The sequence below is a fragment of the Solanum dulcamara genome, chromosome 5 (genome assembly GCF_947179165.1).
Source record: "Solanum dulcamara chromosome 5, daSolDulc1.2, whole genome shotgun sequence".
Classification (NCBI taxonomy): Eukaryota; Viridiplantae; Streptophyta; class Magnoliopsida; order Solanales; family Solanaceae; genus Solanum; species Solanum dulcamara.
Genome location: NC_077241.1, coordinates 24,803,409 through 24,815,188, shown reverse-complemented (window position 1 = coordinate 24,815,188; position 11,780 = coordinate 24,803,409). Strand labels below are relative to the sequence as shown.

The following is an 11,780-nucleotide window of genomic DNA, read 5'->3' as shown; positions in this document are numbered from 1 at the left end:
GGAAGGAAAAAAAAAAGACGACACGTGGTAGCCAATGAAGAAGCGACACGTGGCAGCACCTCAAGCAAGCAGGTGACCCACCTGCTTGGGGGGTGGTGGACCCCACTGCCACGTGGCAGCCCATAGTTGGCAGCATGATACGGTGGCCCAATAGGGGCTGGACACGTGTCACCTCTTGGGGTTGACACGTGTTACACCCTAAAGCCACATATATATGTTGATATATATCATATATTTCAGTTATCCATCAAAACATCAGCCAACTTAGAGAGAAAAAAACGTGAGGGAGAGAAATAGAGAAGCAGCCATGGTTCTTGAAGTTTAAAGGTTTGTTTTCCAATTTTCTTCCGTGAATTAATTATATACGGTGTACCTTAAGTACGTGGATATGTATATATGTATTTTAAGACCTTCATGGAAGTAAAACTCCAGCTTTGCAATTGGAATTTGGAAGAGAAAATAAGAGAAAACGTTAATTAATAAACCCGTTTTTGGAAGGGACAGTGGTTAGTAATAATCGTATAACTTCTTCTATACAGATTCGTTTCAAGTGATTTAATATGTTTTGGAAAGGTATTTCGTGGTTCTATAACTTTAATTCAGACTCCAAAATCCAGTTCCACTTTTATCAGCTTGAAAAGTGGTGATGAAGTGTAGAGGAGGTACTGCTCAAATTTGGTTTTGGAAATCCTACACGGACAGCTGTGAGTATTTTGGTCATATCCTTTTGTACAAAATTGATGTAGGGATGATTCGAAATTGTTTGCGACCCTAATACACATGTATATAACTTTCATGAAGGACGTAAATCCTTTTTCCCTCCATTACCCCTTCGAAACGAAGCGGCAAGGTAAAACAGTAAGCTGTCCAGATTTCACATTTTGGATAGTTTTGGCGAGTTTGACAAGTTTAACGTAAGGTAAGGTTTCTTCTTTAAATTTGAGCTTTATGTGTTCTGATGGAGCATGTTACACTCCCTATTGGTGGCTGGAAATATGAAAATGGCTTAGAAATACTTGGCGTTCGGAATAAACTAATTTGTAGTCGTTATAGTTGAATTGTTGTCGAAACAAAGTGTTGTTCTTGTGAGTTGCTCTGCAGGGGTGTGGCTTGTTGTTGGAGGGCCTAAATATGTCCTAATGTGGGTTAGGGTGCTGCTGGTAGAAGCCACATGACCCCTTGTTATGTATAATTAAAGGCGTCACAAAATAAAGGCTAGACGCCCTATTAAGATATCGTATTTTTGGAATAAGTTGTTTGGAGTGTATGCTGTATATTGTTGGTATGAATTGCTGCAGGTTGTTGTTGTTGGTTGGCTGTAGGTCTTAGGGACCTGATTAGAAATTTGGATAGGGCACATTATAGGGGAGGTGCTGCCCAATTTTCGTTAACGCCTTAACAAACTAAAGGACTAGTCGAGGAAACAACTAAGGCAATAGATTCCATTAACATTAAGGCGTAATCCAAGATGCTGGAAAGTTAAGAGTAGTTGATATTCGTATTACTTTCATATTGAATAGGTTCGGAAGACGACGAGACGAGCAGGATAAAGGGTAACTCCTAAAAGGTATGTAAAGCTTTCTTGTGGCATGTTTTGGTATAAGCACGTACAATTATCTTTCTTTCCTTTTGGCAAGTTTTAGCCTTAAGTGAAGTGTGTGTGGAATGTGGGGATAATTCCATTCCCAAAACTCCAAGTATGCCTCATAACCCATATCCACTGCTTAGTATTGGAATTTCTGCAAGAATTGAGTATTGCCTAGTAAGGCTTCTATGTATTAAACACTAGTATTTGGAAAGCTATCTCTCATTTCCTTTGATACATGTTTGGTACGAAAGTGAGATTATGATGCCATAATGATTCACCGAGCCCCATGATGGGCCGGGTATGAAATATGTGTATGCAGATCCCATAAAGAAAAGTACAGACCATATATAGTTTATTCTCTTTCTTCTTCTGGCATGTCTTAGTTGTAGGTTAAACATCATATGAGTTCCGGCGTAACTCCATTCTTAGCATCTCTTATTTACGTCTGAATATCGAACTTTTATAATAATCGAACTATTTCCCTGGAAACTTTTATATGTTAAAAAGGTAACAAATGTACAGGCTCCAAGTCTTACAGACTATATGTTAACAAATGTTTCTGGTTCCATAAGCGATTTGGCTTTACTTTAGTACATGTCTAGGAGCCCCGAGATTATAATTGAGACAGCCCATAATGGCATTTAGAGGACACTCGAGATGACTACACCGCTACTCGGGTTCTCAAATAAAAGCTTAACTTTCTTATTCTGTCGAGTCTCTGATAATGATTTAAATTGCATATAGTTACTCACTACTCTACTCATGTATATTGTAACACTTCTTTCCCTGAGTCCCGGGCCAGGATATGTTCTCGTGCACAGTTCACTGCATTATTCACTGAGTCCCTCAATAGAGGGCCAGGATACGTGTATAAATATATGATGATGTGTTGTAATAAGGTGGTGATGGCACTGGGGCCATGATGGTTTTACAGAGATGATTTTACAGAGATGATTCACCGGACCCCCGAAAGGGCCGGCTATATGATATGACTCGAACATGCATGTTTTTGTAATTCATAAAGTACAGGTACAGGTTTCTGAATTGATATCTTATCCCCTGATTCTCTATCTCAGATATGTTTCCAGTTGTTTTATATTATGTTTTACATACTCAGTACACATATCGTACTGACCCCCTTTCTCGGGGGGCTGCGTTCATGCCCGCAGGTACAGATACAGATTTTGGGAGTCCGTCAGCTTAGGATTCCATGCAGCTCAGCTGGAAGGGGCTTCATTGTATCGGAGCCTAGTTTTTGATACTGTCCACGGATGTATAGAAATTGTTTTATCCATTCAGGGGTACGGCGGGGGCCCTGTCCCGCCATATGTTATCATTTATATGTTTAGAGGTCTGCAGACATGTATATGTGGGTTATGTATGTCAGTTTGATTAAGCTGGGTTTACATGATATATGATATATATTATTATGTTATGGAAGCCTTGTCGGCTTGCGTGCCCTGTCATGTTGTGATACAAACGAAAAGGGCTACAATTTATGAAAATGTTATCGCCAGTGGGGCTCTGTTACATGATATTGTCTTATTTACGATTCAATGTGACCTCAGCTAATAGATATATGTACGGGGGGTCCAGGTCGGACCCCAGTCGCGGCCTACGGGGTTGGGTCGTGACAGAAGTGGTATCAGAGCAGTTCATCCTCGGAGTGTCTGCAGACCGTGTCTAATAGAGTCTTGGTTATCGATGTGTTGCGCGTCACATCTATAAACAGGAAGCTATAGGACATTTAGGATGTTACCTTTCTTCTACATCTGAGATCGTGCTTTAGATCTGAGTCATAGGAAAAAAATTCCTTATACTAACCTTGGATCTTAACAGAAGGATGACACCAACAGAAGAGAGTAATTGATGACATGGAAAGTTACAAAGCACGCAGGTAAATAAAGTGAAGGTACGGAAGATATTCGTTTGGTAAGGTAGTGAAGTATTATTTAAAATGTAAAGCTGAAACCTGAAGGGAAAGCAGTCAGGAAGTGCAATAGTTGCAGTTTGAAGTTGGACATATGAGGTAAGTCTAATATTTTTATATTATTGTTGACGTTGAAAGCCCTGTGTGGCTGCAAAAAAAAAATGACATTGAAAGCCCTGTGCGGCTGTGATATGACATGTAAATATATATGCTGGCCCTGTGAGGCATTGTTGGTATTTTCTGCATGCAGGTTTTGGGATAAGTAAGAAATGTAGAGGAAACTCTGCCGAAATTTTCCCAGAACAAGAAAAAGGAAGTAAAGCATAGATTTTTGAGATGCCCGAGAAATTGATACCAAATACCCCTACTGTGTTTAACTAAAACTGTAAGAGGTATCTTTCAGGTCGCCGACAAGGGGCACTTTTTTTTTACTTGAAGAATTTTATTTTGGAGTAACAAAAGCTTAATTAAGTAGTAAAGTTCAGACTACGGTATCTCCAGCCGTATTTGTACTGTAGAAATATAAACAGAGGGCTCAGGGTGAAGGATAAGATGTCCCGCGAATGAGTTTCACTCTTTTTGAAAAAAAAAATCCAAGCCCTCAACTCCTAATTGTAAATTAGATGAGTTGTTCATAACTCGAGGATAAACTCAGAAGGAGACCAGGTAGGTCAAGTATTAGAAGAAGTACTGTGATGTTTAAGAGGTTCTGTTTTCTTCCAACAATGATTGAAAGAAGGGTTACGATAACAGCTTATAGTTCTCCACCGACTAATTGGGGAAAGAGCTTTAGACAGAAGCACCTCAAGGAGGTGTCAGGAACTAAACAGGAATACGAATTAAAAGGGGGATATGTAAGTATGAACTGAACAGTGTGATACGAGTATGCAGGGATAAATTGGAACCACTAGTAAGATGCACTTCGTACGCGTTGCCTAAGTTAAAGGCCTGCATTGAGAACGGAGTAAGAGCATGGGGCTTAAGATACAAAGAAATGACGCGTATACACAACGTCGCCCCAAAAATAGTGGAATCCTTAAGGGACGAGGATGGAAAACTTAAGGAACAAATGACGTAACTTTTATTCGTCCCAAGAAACAAAGGATATAGGTTGGGACAAAACCACTACTTCAAGAAAATCTAGAATAGTTATCGTCAGAATACTAGCACTACCTAATAGGGATTGGAACAACTACAGGTGCTAAGTAATTCTTGGAAAAAGAAAAAGTAGAAGGTGGCCTTGGACGAGTTGTTCCCTAGGTCACATTGTTCAAGTACTGATTAGTAGATAAGACATTATGTTAGATATGGAAAGGTTCTATCGCTTCGTAATTTCATCAAGGCTCCGTACACGGATAGTCAGATTATAAACATGCAGATAAATAAAGACATGATGCGGTACCAAATAGACTGGTGAAAGGAATTGGACAAAAATTTAGACTGGACATAGAGACTTAGAACAAAGTACAAATAGAGGAAAGTGCGGGTACCCCCTAAAGGGGGGAAGTTAATGAGAAAATGGCAAAGGTAGGAGGAGGCAGTTGATATAGCAATAAATGTGAGATAGACGTCTAAACTTTGATAAGATATCTTGCTAAACCAAGTTGGAAAGCTCCGGAAGTTACCAATAATTGGATGGAAGCCAGAAAGCTACATAAGGTAGCGTTAAGAAGTTTGTGACGAGACCCTGAACAACATAACGCTAGAAGGTGGTTACGGATAAAAACACAAAAAAATGTAACCATGGAAGGATATCGGATAACTCAAGAGACACTACGAGGGATAATGACAACATGCTAGACCAAAAAGCCAAAATGTTGGCTATAGAGTTTGTCGCAAATGATGTTGTGATAAATGTATAACCAAGGACAAAGGAATAGAAAGCCTCCTGTGGTAGAAAATGAGAAGAACACAAAATGAATAAAGGATAGGGGAGCTCATCTGTGAAATTCCATTAAAGATATGCCAGCTAATAATAGCCAAAAGTCAAAATGGCTCTAAAGGTTACTATATAAAAGAACTTTAGCGCTACTCAGTAGCCCACCCTAATGAATGGGTGCGTACAGAAAGGGGGGGGATACAATAGGGGAAGTTAAACCAAACTAACCAAAAAGGGACATGGTCATAGCGGAACTAAAGGTCTATGCCGATACTGGTCGTAAGATAACAAAGGAAGGACAGGGAAAAACATAAAGACTCGCGAGACAACACTAAGGTAAATCTTGGGCTAAATTGAGTGCCCGCACATCGTAGAAAGGATTACAGTGAAACGATACACGAAGACTTCCCAGGAAGGTCACCCATACCAATATTACTCTCGCCCCAGCACGCTTAACTTCAAAATTCTGATGAAACTTAATGCGTTAGTGCTGGTGGGATCCCGCGAGATGGAGGAATCTGAACTAGTGATGGAGAAACGATATGAGATTATGTACCCAGAGTATTATAAGATACGTTAAGGCAATTATAACAAGGGTTTAAGCAAAATAAGAAGGATTAGCTAATTGCTAATTGACGACGCACTTGAATGCCACAGTTCTTCAACATAGAACCAGTTAACGAGTGGAAAACCACAGAATAACTATATAGGCCAGTTAAAGTTCTAAAGAAAGTCGAGAAAAACTATACGAAGCTAAGGATTCCCAAATTATCAATGTCACCATGCACCTATTCTAAACTTTTCAAGAGTAGGGTGCTATGCGGGTTATTGCGAGAAGGCTAACGAATCAACCCCTTTGCTTCCAAGCAAGACCACCTATGCAACTGGAACTAGGTGAAGCTATATGAAAAGGAAGTAGTAAGATTCCGTGAAGTTCCCCAACTAATATCTCAGATAGAGGAACTTCAAATATGGTGAACGTTTGGACCTCGGTCCAAGAAGAGGTCGAGAGCACAGACAAACCTTCATACCGCATTTACCTCGGACTTCTGAATAGACTGAGCATACTATCAACTGCTAAAAAATATATTGCGAGCTTATAAGGTTGGCTTAAGTGTAGCTAGGACTATCGTCCATCAATTATTAGGTTTGCCTACGAGAAGGGCTACCATTATAGTATCCAAATGACCCCCTACAAGATGTTGTAAGGAAGCGCCTATAGGTCCCCCTGATGGGAAAAAGACTAAGCTGGTAGGCCAAACAGGATTAAGCAAACTATTGACTAAAAGCCCAGAGTCGGCAGGAATGATATACAGATAATCGACATCGACATTCAAAGTTCAAATGGATGATTGGATGTTCATAACGGAGTCACCCAGAAAAGGGGACTTAACCCAAAATATGTTAGAAGGTATCAAGTTACTCATAAGGTGGGCAATGTGACTGGTAATTTAAGCTTACCACCTGATTTGGAAACCATACGCCCAGTCTATTAAATATAAATGTTTCGCAACTGTACTGGCAATCCACCCATAGTATGTCTCATAAATGAAGTCCATGAGATGGAAGAGTTATCCTATGAGGAGAAACTTATTGCCATCTTGGATTGGCAAATTAGAAAGTTGCGAACTGAGGACGTGCCTTCCGTCAAGATACTGTGCCAAAACCAAAACCAGAAAAGGGATGACCTGGGAAATTGAAGAGGATATAAAACACAAGTATTTGCACCTATTCCCAATATTTACAGGTAACCCCAATTCCTGAAACACGTATATGAAATATTGGTATGGAAGTACGTGTTAAGAAAATAGCAATGAATCTCCCTACGATTTGTATAAGGTGCTAAGAGAAGTTTTAGCTAACATTCGGGGACGAATGTTCTAAAGGGGGGAAGGATGTTACACCCCACCCTTTTTAAACTCGGAATGTCCCTTAAGTTACTTAGAAGTTAGCATGTGAGCCACTTAAGTTACGACACTATCAAACGTCTCTAAGGAAGGGAGAATGTGATACCCCATACTAGAGAAGGTTGGAGATGAAATAATAAGAGTCCGAAAGGAATTGGAGGTCAAGTAATGAGTCGTAGGACTCGATTTACCTATGTAAGCTACTAAGTTAAAAGTCATATGCACTTGAGCTACTTAAGCATATATCAAACTTACATAGCACGGATTACATAGGTACATAAAATAAGACGAGATTACGAGCCCACGAGGAAGGAAAAAAAAAAGACGACACGTGGTAGCCAATGAAGAAGCGACACGTGGCAGCACCTCAAGCAAGCAGGTGACCCACCTGCTTGGGGGGTGGTGGACCCCACTGCCACGTGGCAGCCCATAGTTGGCAGCATGATACGGTGGCCCAATAGGGGCTGGACACGTGTCACCTCTTGGGGTTGACACGTGTTACACCCTAAAGCCACATATATATGTTGATATATATCATATATTTCAGTTATCCATCAAAACATCAGCCAACTTAGAGAGAAAAAAACGTGAGGGAGAGAAATAGAGAAGCAGCCATGGTTCTTGAAGTTTAAAGGTTTGTTTTCCAATTTTCTTCCGTGAATTAATTATATACGGTGTACCTTAAGTACGTGGATATGTATATATGTATTTTAAGACCTTCATGGAAGTAAAACTCCAGCTTTGCAATTGGAATTTGGAAGAGAAAATAAGAGAAAACGTTAATTAATAAACCCGTTTTTGGAAGGGACAGTGGTTAGTAATAATCGTATAACTTCTTCTATACAGATTCGTTTCAAGTGATTTAATATGTTTTGGAAAGGTATTTCGTGGTTCTATAACTTTAATTCAGACTCCAAAATCCAGTTCCACTTTTATCAGCTTGAAAAGTGGTGATGAAGTGTAGAGGAGGTACTGCTCAAATTTGGTTTTGGAAATCCTACACGGACAGCTGTGAGTATTTTGGTCATATCCTTTTGTACAAAATTGATGTAGGGATGATTCGAAATTGTTTGCGACCCTAATACACATGTATATAACTTTCATGAAGGACGTAAATCCTTTTTCCCTCCATTACCCCTTCGAAACGAAGCGGCAAGGTAAAACAGTAAGCTGTCCAGATTTCACATTTTGGATAGTTTTGGCGAGTTTGACAAGTTTAACGTAAGGTAAGGTTTCTTCTTTAAATTTGAGCTTTATGTGTTCTGATGGAGCATGTTACACTCCCTATTGGTGGCTGGAAATATGAAAATGGCTTAGAAATACTTGGCGTTCGGAATAAACTAATTTGTAGTCGTTATAGTTGAATTGTTGTCGAAACAAAGTGTTGTTCTTGTGAGTTGCTCTGCAGGGGTGTGGCTTGTTGTTGGAGGGCCTAAATATGTCCTAATGTGGGTTAGGGTGCTGCTGGTAGAAGCCACATGACCCCTTGTTATGTATAATTAAAGGCGTCACAAAATAAAGGCTAGACGCCCTATTAAGATATCGTATTTTTGGAATAAGTTGTTTGGAGTGTATGCTGTATATTGTTGGTATGAATTGCTGCAGGTTGTTGTTGTTGGTTGGCTGTAGGTCTTAGGGACCTGATTGGAAATTTGGATAGGGCACATTATAGGGGAGGTGCTGCCCAATTTTCGTTAACGCCTTAACAAACTAAAGGACTAGTCGAGGAAACAACTAAGGCAATAGATTCCATTAACATTAAGGCGTAATCCAAGATGCTGGAAAGTTAAGAGTAGTTGATATTCGTATTACTTTCATATTGAATAGGTTCGGAAGACGACGAGACGAGCAGGATAAAGGGTAACTCCTAAAAGGTATGTAAAGCTTTCTTGTGGCATGTTTTGGTATAAGCACGTACAATTATCTTTCTTTCCTTTTGGCAAGTTTTAGCCTTAAGTGAAGTGTGTGTGGAATGTGGGGATAATTCCATTCCCAAAACTCCAAGTATGCCTCATAACCCATATCCACTGCTTAGTATTGGAATTTCTGCAAGAATTGAGTATTGCCTAGTAAGGCTTCTATGTATTAAACACTAGTATTTGGAAAGCTATCTCTCATTTCCTTTGATACATGTTTGGTACGAAAGTGAGATTATGATGCCATAATGATTCACCGAGCCCCATGATGGGCCGGGTATGAAATATGTGTATGCAGATCCCATAAAGAAAAGTACAGACCATATATAGTTTATTCTCTTTCTTCTTCTGGCATGTCTTAGTTGTAGGTTAAACATCATATGAGTTCTGGCGTAACTCCATTCTTAGCATCTCTTATTTACGTCTGAATATCAAACTTTTATAATAATCGAACTATTTCCCTGGAAACTTTTATATGTTAAAAAGGTAACAAATGTACAGGCTCCAAGTCTTACAGACTATATGTTAACAAATGTTTCTGGTTCCATAAGCGATTTGGCTTTACTTTAGTACATGTCTAGGAGCCCCGAGATTATAATTGAGACAGCCCATAATGGCATTTAGAGGACACTCGAGATGACTACACCGCTACTCGGGTTCTCAAATAAAAGCTTAACTTTCTTATTCTGTCGAGTCTCTGATAATGATTTAAATTGCATATAGTTACTCACTACTCTACTCGTGTATATTGTAACACTTCTTTCCCTGAGTCCCGGGCCATGATATGTTCTCGTGCACAGTTCACTGCATTATTCACTGAGTCCCTCAATAGAGGGCCAGGATACGTGTATAAATATATGATGATGTGTTGTAATAAGGTGGTGATGGCACTGGGGCCATGATGGTTTTACAGAGATGATTTTACAGAGATGATTCACCGGACCCCCGAAAGGGCCGGCTATATGATATGACTCGAACATGCATGTTTTTGTAATTCATAAAGTACAGGTACAGGTTTCTGAATTGATATCTTATCCCCTAATTCTCTATCTCAGATATGTTTCCAGTTGTTTTATATTATGTTTTACATACTCAGTACACATATCGTACTGACCCCCTTTCTCGGGGGGCTGCGTTCATGCCCGCAGGTACAGATACAGATTTTGGGAGTCCGTCAGCTTAGGATTCCATGCAGCTCAGCTGGAAGGGGCTTCATTGTATCGGAGCCTAGTTTTTGATACTGTCCACGGATGTATAGAAATTGTTTTATCCATTCAGGGGTACGGCGGGGGCCCTGTCCCGCCATATGTTGTCATTTATATGTTTAGAGGTCTGCAGACATGTATATGTGGGTTGTGTATGTCAGTTTGATTAAGCTGGGTCTACATGATATATGATATATATTATTATGTTATGGCAGCCTTGTCGGCTTGCGTGCCCTGTCATGTTGTGATACAAACGAAAAGGGCTACAGTTTATGAAAATGTTATCGCCAGTGGGGCTCTGTTACATGATATTGTCTTATTTACGATTCAATGTGACCTCAGCTAATAGATATATGTACGGGGGGTCCAGGTCGGACCCCAGTCGCGGCCTACGGGGTTGGGTCGTGACAGATTCGGGGGAGCCTCAAGGCAGATAGCCTTACCAGTATAGTCGATACCCTACCCAACCAACCTGGAGGGTGCCTCTTCAGTTCCCAGGTGGAAGATTCAATAACACGGGATGTTCAGGAGTCGGTCAAATCTCTAGGGTTTTGGGTTCACCAATAAGCAAAGGTTCGCATCAGTCGAAGCCACCTTTGCCCCAGTGTCCTCACTGTGGCAAGACTCACTTTGGGGAATGCCGTCTTACTACAGGTGTTTGTTTTGCCTGCGGCCGTCAAGGCCATTTGGTGAGAGAGTGTCCATTCAGAAAAAATTTAAGGGATGCAGCTCAACCTATTGGATCAATTGTTGGAGTTCCTTCTTCATTGGCTACGTGCACTAAAAGGCAGGATATTCATACCTCAGCAGGCCATGGTAGAGACCGCGACAGACCTTCTAGTTCTAGGAACTCGTCAAACCGCATTGATGCTTTGGCTAGTGGACAGGATCAGGAGGTGTCGTCAAATGTAGTTCCAGGTATATTATTAATCTCCTCTCAGGATGTATATGTATTAGTAGACCCAGGCTTCACCTTGTTAGATATGTCTCTGTTGGCTGTCAGTATTGGGCGCCCTGTGTGGCTGCGATATAATACGATACAAATATATATGATATGTGCCTTGTGAGGCTGCGATACGATATGATGTGAATATATATATATGTTGGCCCTGTGAGGCATTGTTGGCATTTTCTGCGTGCAGGTGTTGGGATAGTAAGAAATACAGAGGAAACTCTGCCCAAATTTTTGGAGAAATAAAAAGAGAATGAGATATAGGGCTATAGTATATCTTGAAAGGTTGTGCTCACCACAATGATGAGATTTGACTAAACAAGTATGGCTGACCTCGAGAAATGAGTTAATTGCTGAATTAATGGCAATAGAGATTAGGAGGTCGGTGCTGATACAGTAGAAC

At 40.3% G+C, this 11,780-nt stretch overlaps 2 long non-coding RNA genes across 2 annotated transcripts; both read left to right on the top strand.

Moving 5' to 3' along the window:
* The first annotated feature begins 839 nt into the window (after positions 1–839).
* On the top strand, positions 840–2,816 carry LOC129888492 (uncharacterized). The gene is made up of 3 exons (XR_008766674.1): positions 840–919; positions 1,521–1,567; positions 2,758–2,816. It is a non-coding gene; the product is annotated as an uncharacterized LOC129888492 (long non-coding RNA).
* A 5,634-nt stretch (positions 2,817–8,450) lies between these two features.
* LOC129888628 (uncharacterized) lies at positions 8,451–10,427 on the top strand. Its single transcript, XR_008766694.1, has 3 exons — positions 8,451–8,530; positions 9,132–9,178; positions 10,369–10,427. It is a non-coding gene; the product is annotated as an uncharacterized LOC129888628 (long non-coding RNA).
* Positions 10,428–11,780: the final 1,353 nt, after the last annotated feature.